The sequence below is a fragment of the Chrysemys picta genome, chromosome 7, assembly GCF_011386835.1.
Source record: "Chrysemys picta bellii isolate R12L10 chromosome 7, ASM1138683v2, whole genome shotgun sequence".
NCBI classification, from domain to species: Eukaryota; Metazoa; Chordata; order Testudines; family Emydidae; genus Chrysemys; species Chrysemys picta.
In genome coordinates, this window is record NC_088797.1 from 111,827,295 (window position 1) to 111,835,937 (window position 8,643).

The 8,643-nt window shown below is 45.8% G+C and overlaps 1 pseudogene; it reads left to right on the plus strand.

The window, feature by feature from the left end:
• LOC135972935 (zona pellucida sperm-binding protein 3-like) overlaps positions 1-8,132 on the plus strand; it is a 30,370-nt pseudogene extending 22,238 nt beyond the window's left edge.
• The last annotated feature ends 511 nt before the right edge of the window (positions 8,133-8,643 follow it).

The following is an 8,643-nucleotide window of genomic DNA, read 5'->3' on the forward strand; positions in this document are numbered from 1 at the left end:
GGAAAGTATTTTAAAACATTAAGTACTATGTGTATTATCCCATACTAGGATAGCACATTATTCTTCTGACAATCAGGTTGTTCCTGCAATGACTCTATTGAAAAGCTCCACGTTTTCGTATGCAGGGTTAGGCCCCAGTCCTACATCAGGATCCATTAGTGTAGACCAGGGGTATCCAATAGGCGGACCACAGGCCAAATCCGGACTGGCAAATGGTTTTGAATGGACCGCGAAATCTTTTTATTTACTTATTATTATCATAGAATCATAGAATATCAGGGTTGGAAGGGACCTCAGGAGGTCATCTAGTCCAACCCCCGGCTCAAAGCAGGACCAATCCCTAACTAAATCATCCGATAAATCATTATAAATGAATCATATAAATCATCCGATAAATAAATCATTATTGTTGTTGTTATTTTTCTATTATTTTCTCTGGAATCTGGACCTTGACTGTACCTTGACCAAGAAATCTGGACCTTGACAAAAATAATTGATTGTCCCTGGCATAGACCCCTGCGTTTTACAAAACTGTTTCAATACTAGCTAGAAGGTAATGTGCAGTGTGAAGTTGCAGTCTATATGGTTTTATAAAAATATGCTAATGAGTGAATATAATGTAACTGGAATATGCTTCATACAAAAGGTCTCTTGTAAGGTATCATTACAAAGCTTATAATCTACTGAGTGTGATCATCCTATTTGTATAAATGTACCGCTCTGGTATTTGAAACTAGAAATATGAAATATAACTCTGAGGGCCTATTGTAATTAGGCAAAGTGTGGGCCATTAATGATGGTTTGGAATCTTGATGACTCCCATTAACCAGGACAATTGTCTGCCGATGGCTGTGTTTTACCTGTAAGTCTTCCTGTATACGTGTGTGCTGGCAAGTGGGCAATGAAGTCTTGCAGTGACATGTGATCATGTCACCTGAACTGGAATCCATCTTTAACCTGGTGTCTTTCCATTGAGAAGGAGGGGATGGGAACCCAGAGAGGGACAAATGATTCCCACCTTATGCAAAAAATATATAAAGGGGTAGAACAGAACAAAGGGAGGGAGGAGCCATCATGAAGAATCCCCTAGCTACCACCTGAGCTGGAACAAGAGCTGTACCAGGGGAAAGAATTGTGCCCAGGCCTGGAAGGTGTCCAGTCTGAGGAAAAAACTTACTGAAGCATCTCTGAGGGTGAGATTATCTGTATTCAGTTTGATTAGACATAGATTTGCGCGTTTAATTTTCTTTTGCTTGGTAACTTACTTTGTTCTGTCTGTTACTACTTGGAACCACTTAAATCCTACTTTCTGTATTTAATAAAATCACTTTTTACTTATTAATTAACTCAGAGTATGTATTAATACCTGGGGGAGCAAACAACTGTGCATATCTCTCTATCAGTGTTATAGAGGGCGAACAATTTATGAGTTTACCCTGTATAAGCTTTATAGAGAGTAAAACAGATTTGGGTTTAGACCCCATTGGGAGTTGGGCATCTGAGTGTTAAAGACAGGAACACTTCTGTTATCTGCTTTCAGGTAAACCTGCAGCTTTGGGGCAAGTAATTCAGACCCTGGGTCTTTGTTGGAGCAGACGGGAGTGTCTGGCTCAGCAAGACAGGGTGCTGGGGTCCCGAGCTGGCAGGGAAAGCAGGGGTAGAAGTAGTCTTGGCACATCGGGTGACAGCTCCCAAGGAGGGTTCTGTGATCCAACCCGTCACAGCAGTATATAGGCTCAGTCTCTGTCTCTAGTTACACCTGCTTGTATGCTCTGAAACTTTTATTCAAGTGATTAACATTACACACTTCAATAGTATGTAAGGGTCTAAACATTTGCAGTATTAGGGTCATGTGAGTATGCAGGAAAATGCATCTTCCAGCTTGTGAAGATGAAAAAAGTAACGCGGGGCAAAATGGGAGCAGCTGTCCATTATGTTTGCTAGAAAAAAAGGATAGATTCAGTTAGAATCTTACCACTACAATTAATGACATTTATTCTCCTAATTAACCACCAACCTTTAAGGTTTTAATTTACTACTGAATGTACACTGCATAAAATATATGAAAAAGCCCTTCTGATATTAAGCAGCATCACAGACTAACTATAACTGATACTTCCCACCCAAATTAAATAAGCTTAGCAATACGTTTCCAAGATCCCTTCAGGAATTTCCCCCCACACAGATCAAGATAGGGACAAGTGGGACAAGTTCTCATTACTCCCCCTACTCCACATTCTGCTCTGGCCACTGGAAAGGGCTCTGCTTGCCTGCAGATTACTTACTACAGGCTGAGAGAGAGTCAATTAACTGACGCAGCTGTGAATGGGCATGGGGTATAAAGGGATTCAGAGCAACCGCCTTTGTGTGTGGTGCAATTGCTCGGGTGAAATAGTCAGAATGGGTGAGTAGGAAGCGGATGTTTCTGCTTCTGATCATTAATACAATACCGTACATTGCTCTAACCTCTGGGATTTGTCTAGGAGTGTTTTACAGAGTTGGAGACTCTCAAACGGAGTTAATATTTCCCCAAGACGGTCCTATGTGCCATCACCTGCTCCATCCCTTCTGTGGACTCTAGCTAGAGCTCTGTCCTCATGGCAATCTGTTACCTTGCAATGCCAAAAGTCTCAGATGGTAATAACTGTAATAACAGGACCTCTTTGGAATAGGCCACCTGATCAAAGCTACTGATCTGAGCCTTGGCCTAGCTGCTTGCCAGCACTCTGCTTTGAATGCTGCAGCCAACAGGGTTATCTTTCAGATGGGGCTGCATGAATGTGGCAGAGTTCTGCAGGTAAGGCCTGGGTTTGCGCTCTCAAAATTAAACTGTTCAACTCTAGTCCGCTTGCAATGACAGTATCTAATGACTCCCCCTTAGCTCTGTCTAGTTGTGGATAACCAGAAAACTCTTCTGGCTTGTGTAATTCTGAAATCTCTAAAACAACAGAACCTGGAGGTATTATTGGTGTGCTACCCTAGATTTGGCAGGGTTCTCAGCACAAGTGCAGTCACAGTGCTAGCTGACCCATGCAAGGTGGAACAGGAAGCACAGTACAGACAGTCTGGTGGTCTGTGCCCTTTGTTTACTCCTCCCGTGAAGGTGAGAGAAGCTGCTGGGATTCGGCTTCTCCCTACAGCCAGCTGTAAGAAGACAACGGCACTGCACGGAGTCAAGCTGTTGTGCTACAACATTCTGAGTAGGGTGACTGTACGTCCCATTTTGGCTGGGACAGTCCCTTTTTTGAGCTCTGTCCCAGCCATCCCAATTTTGTTTGTTTGCAGAAGTGGGCATTTGTCCTATTTGCTCTTCCCACCTTGATCAATGCCCACTTTTGCACAGGAATGTGGGGGTGAGTGGCAATCTCAGCCCTGCAGCGACGTCAGCCCCAGCCTTGCACAGGGGGCAGGCAGGGTTTCGGCGAGCAGCGACGCCAACCTCATGCAGGGAGGGGGAAACGTGGCTTGGGTAAGTGGCTCAGGCCTGTTTTCCCTTTGGGAAATATGGTCCCCCTAGTTCTGAGAGTGCACTGCATTGTGATGTGACTTCAGTATGTGACACTGGAGTGAGATAAACACTTTAATGGGTATTAGGGGTGGGATCCTCAAAGGGACTTAGGGGTTGCAACGTTGGGTGTTGTGGCACCTAATTTTTAGGCACCTTGAAAATCACGGTAACATCACTGCAATCCACAAAGCTGCGCTGGGTGTCTAGGCTCCCTGTACACTGCACAGGGAGGGATAAGTGCCTTACAATGTGATCCAAAGAAGCCAGCATGCTAGTTGGGGAGGCTCATAAGCTAATCTATGGGAGATGCCCAATGACTATTCCACTGGGGATAAATCATTAAATGGTGGTTGGGCCCGGGAGAGACTGGGACTAACTCTGTAGTCTGGTGGTTACGGTGTCCACCTGGAAAGTGGGAGACTCCTGGTCCACTCCCTCTGCTCCAGTCCCTCTTTCATTATTTATCCACATTGGAACAGCTTCTACAGGAGAGATGGGAGCCCCACACCAGACTATCCCATAGCTCAGTGTGTAGAGCACTCTCCTGCGAGGTGGAAGCCCCCTGTCCAAGTACTTTCATGCCCTCAGGTGGAGTGGGGTGAACTGCACCTCCCAGCTGAGTGCTTTAACCACTGGGCTAAAAGTTATAAGGCAAGAACCACCAACACTGTCTCCTCCAGCCAGATTTTGAATGGAACCCGACCCACTAGGCATAGTCAGAGGCCACCTGCTGGATCATCCCTCCCCTTCCCTCCCCCCGTGAAATAATAGCTAAATGCTTATCTTCCCCTGGTTTTGTGATTTGCTCTGGGGCTTAGGCTGGAAAGAGGCATCCCCCCCCTACAGGGAGGCAGCAGTGCACATGCTAGAGGCAGAAATGTAGGTGCTGTAGCTGAGGGAAGCTTTACCTTGAAAACGTAGGTGCCAAGTGAGTTTAGGTGGCTACAATATTCAGTGGGGGTTTTGCAGATCACAGTGGAGCCAAAACTGGGACTTGGGTACCTAAACCAAAGCCTTAGTACCTCTGTGGGTCCCACCCACAGGCTGCATCACATTTACCTTTTGGGTCTCAAACTAATTAAAATACTCTGTTACTTCTATAACATTCCTAAAGACTACAACTTTGTACAAACCAATCTGCTTAGGGAAATGAATAGGGGTCTCATTTATCTAATTCCTTCTAACTGGTGCCTGTCCTGGTTAAAGCAGATTAGGTGTGAATTCATGTAAAGCTGCTGGGATGAAGTCCTCATGCACTTCACACGGCCAACCAAAATCCAAATCAGAGTTTACTAGGAACTTTCTCAAGTGTGTCATGCTTGAGAATGAAGAGGCCTTCCATATCTGAGATGGGGATCAATTGACTAACAAATTTACTTAAAATGAAATTGTGCCACCCTATACTGGCTCAGGTACATCTCTGAAAAGAAGTCTTGGTGGTAGTTGAATGCATATTCTCCACTTGCAATCCAGAGTATTAAAGTAACTCTTTCCCTAACTGAAAACTGGAGTAACTAGGACCTTTAAAACTGCCATTAGTGAAAAATCACCCAAAGGAGCATTTACTACATTGGTGGGTACCTGGGCACCTTTCCTTTTCTTTGGGGTAAAAAGACAATCTCTGAGGGTGACCTGATTCCAAACAGGCGTGGGTCTACAATTTGGGGGAAAGAACCTGACTATCACTATTTCTAATATTTAGAAGGCAGAAGAAACTACTGAATGCAGTTTATAATCTCCTCAGGGCGCTGCAGATTTCCATGGCATATGGTGACAAATGTTTCTGCAGGAGTTACCCTGCCATGGAGCTAACACTAAAGGCCCAACATAGCCTGAGTGCTAGATGCCTTGCTGATTTGATAGTCTTTAAATGAAGGATTAATTATACTAGATTCTCTCCCTTCAATATGTGAATCTTTCCAGATGACACCAGACAGCACAAACCTTTTTTACAACCCATTCCCCGAAAACAACTCTATTATCTTAAGAACAAATCCAGCTGTGATTCCTATTGAGTGTTGTTATCTAAGGTGAGTCAGGCACTTTAATCTCATCTTTCACATTTCACTTGCCAGTCTCGGTTCTGCTTTAGCAACCGGGGTCTGGGAGAGGAGGGGAGGGGATCCAGACGTGGGCATTGCAACACTGAGTGTCTCAGTGTCTAACTTTTAGGTGCCTAGAAAGTCACAGGAACATTTCAATCAACAACCCGAGTTAGGGAGCCTAGGCACCTGGACAATGACACTGCCACCTCTTGGGGAGCTGGAGTATATCAACGGGAAAAGCCCCCTTGTCAACATAGTTCTGTCTGCACGGGAGGCTAGGGCAGTGACGTAGTTATACCGACATAGTTTGGTAGCATAGACCAAGCCTCATAAGTCTGGGCTGCAGGAAGGTGCCTATCTCTGCTAGTGTTCCACAAACAGGAACCCACTGCCTGGAGTCAGGCATCTTAAGCACCTAAGGTGTTTCTTGCAGGAACAAGTTCAGCACCTGCCTTGCTCCACACACAACCTCCAGAGGAGGAGGTGGTAGTGCTGGTGCTGCTCTAGACCAGAGAGAGAGAGAGAGTCTCTATAGTCCAGTTACTAGGGCTCCCACCTGGGAGGTGGGAGACCCTGGGTCCCATCCGTCTGCTCCAATCACTCTTTCATTACTTAACCAGCTTCAGCAGGAGAGATTGAGGGAGCCCCATGTCAGACTATCCCATGGCTCAGTGGTTAGAGTACTCACTTGGGATATGGGAGACCAGATTCAATTTCCCCCTCTCTGCCTGAGGTGGGGGAGGATTTGAATAGAGACTCTAGCTCTTTTCTTCCAGTCAGGCAGAGAGGGGGAAATTGAACCAGGGTTTCCCACATCCCAAGTGAGTGCTCTAGCCACTGGGTTAAAAGTTAAGGTTGGCATCACCGCCGCCTCCAATCAAATTTTGAATGGGACCTGATCCAGTAGGTGGCCTCTGAGCTCATCTACTGGATTTGCCCCTGCATGCAACTTAAGTGGCTACATGTCTATCTGCCCCCTGTTTGTGAATTGCTCTGTAGCTTAGGTGGGAGATAGATGCCCGGAGGGATGCCCGGAGGGAGGCAGAAGTATGCATGCCCCAGAATTTCCTAGGGAACTTTTGCAGTGGCAAGTTAGGTCCTGAGTTTAGCACCTACAGGGTTCGGCAACAGCCATGCAGGAGTCTAATAGATCCCAATGGTGATGCACATGGGGGACTTAGGTGCCTACTCTGGAGTCTAGGCACCTAAGTTGCTTTGCGGATCCCACTCTGGGTTCTTTCAGGAGAAACAATATGAGCAGCAAGCAATCAAGCCAACATGGGTTCCCTTCAGGTCTACACTATCTGCAGAAGAGAGGCTGGGTTTTTCCTTGCATCTGATGAACGGTAGGCGGTATGAAAAATGTGGGGACTTCCTTGGCAGTAGCCAAAATCATAGCAGCATGAGGCAGATGATATGCAAAAAAGACTTCTTACTGGGTCTCTTGAAGGCAGAGGAGTCTAGTATGTTGAGGTGTAGGCACATGTGTGTACACATTTGGGTTTCCAGTTCAAGTTACTTTCTATGCGGGGGAGTGATGAAAGCTTCCTGGGGGAGTAGCTCAGTAGGGACCAGCATTTATCCTGGAGAATGCACTGCTTCTTGCACCTGATATGTCTGGCTAGAAAGAATGGGCTTTCTTCTGGAAAGAGAAGATGCTGCATCTTGTAATGATCGTTGTAGTAAATACCCCCACTCTCCTCCTCAAACACAATAATAATGGGAAACACTCTCCCTTGATTCACCTTTGTTAATTCTAAGTGCACAGATTGTCGGGCTTTTGCAGATGACTGGGCAGCTGAGAGGACCTCCAATGGATTCCACCTGGGGGATATGATTCACATTCAAGCTGATGGCAGTACTGGAAGTCATGTTGTGCTAAGGCGCTTTACTGACGGTTGTGTAGCTATGCTAATTCCACAGCGGGACTCCACTCTCCAATATGTGATCAACTTCAATGGGTAGGATCTCGGCAGGAGGGGCTTTCATGGCCTGACATACCTTGTAAAGAGTTAGTGAGCAGAGGATTGCTCTAACCAGGGTCTTTTCAACCAAGCTATCTAGTAGATGGGAGATCAGATGATACATCCTCAACTTTCCTATCCCCATGGCCTCAGCAAGATACCCTTCAGTTCACAGTTGACATTTTCAGGTTTGCTGGAGATACTAGAAACTTGGTAAGATCTGTTTCCTTTACTCTGGACTAGAGGCCTAAGTCCTGCAATATTGTAGTTTACCTTGTCCCACTCTGACAGTTTTGATCCCTCTATTCACAATTGCCCCAAATCTATATTACATGCCATATGAAGGTCACTGCAGCTGACCAAGCTCCAGACTCTCTGAACAAGGCTTGTTCCTTCAACAAAGCAAACAATACGTGAGTAGACTTTTTGGGGGTGGACGGGGAGGGGAGAGGGAAATGGAAGAGCAGTTGAAAAGCCAAGGTTTCTCCCTGTTAATGTTGCCATCTCTCCCCCTGCAGCTGGTCACCTGTGGAAGACCCCAGGAATATTTGTAGCTGCTGTGAGACTGGGAACTGTGGGTCACTTGGAGGACAGAAGACTTATCCTTCTGCATAGACCCTGAAAGAAAGATGTGCCTTCTAGTCATGGTATGTATGTTGCATGCATCTAATCAACAACCAGGGAGCATGTTTATCTTCAGGCAGAGTCTGTAAAGCTTTCACTTGGTCTGACTAAGTGAACTATCAGGTCTCGCAAACACGTTCAATGGGTGAGTGGACTAACTCATAACAAGCTCCCTAATACTGTACCTCTTGTAGTGAAGCAGCACCTACTTTCAGGGAAGCTGAGGCTGATAGTGTGGTGGGACCTCTTTCCATCCTTGATGCAGATCAACACTCCAGGAATTTTCCAGAAAACATAACCAGAGTGGCAAAGATGGGATCACAGGGTATGAATTTGACTGTGTGACGTGGCTGTGAAACTCATGACTCAAGTCCTAACCCTGTGTTTTCTCTTACAAGTGTAGCAGAGAAGCCTCTGATGGTGCAGTGGTTGTCATTGCTTGTTGCAGCCATTCACTTGCCTTCACTTTCTTGGGAATCTTTCATGTGTACAAGAAATACAG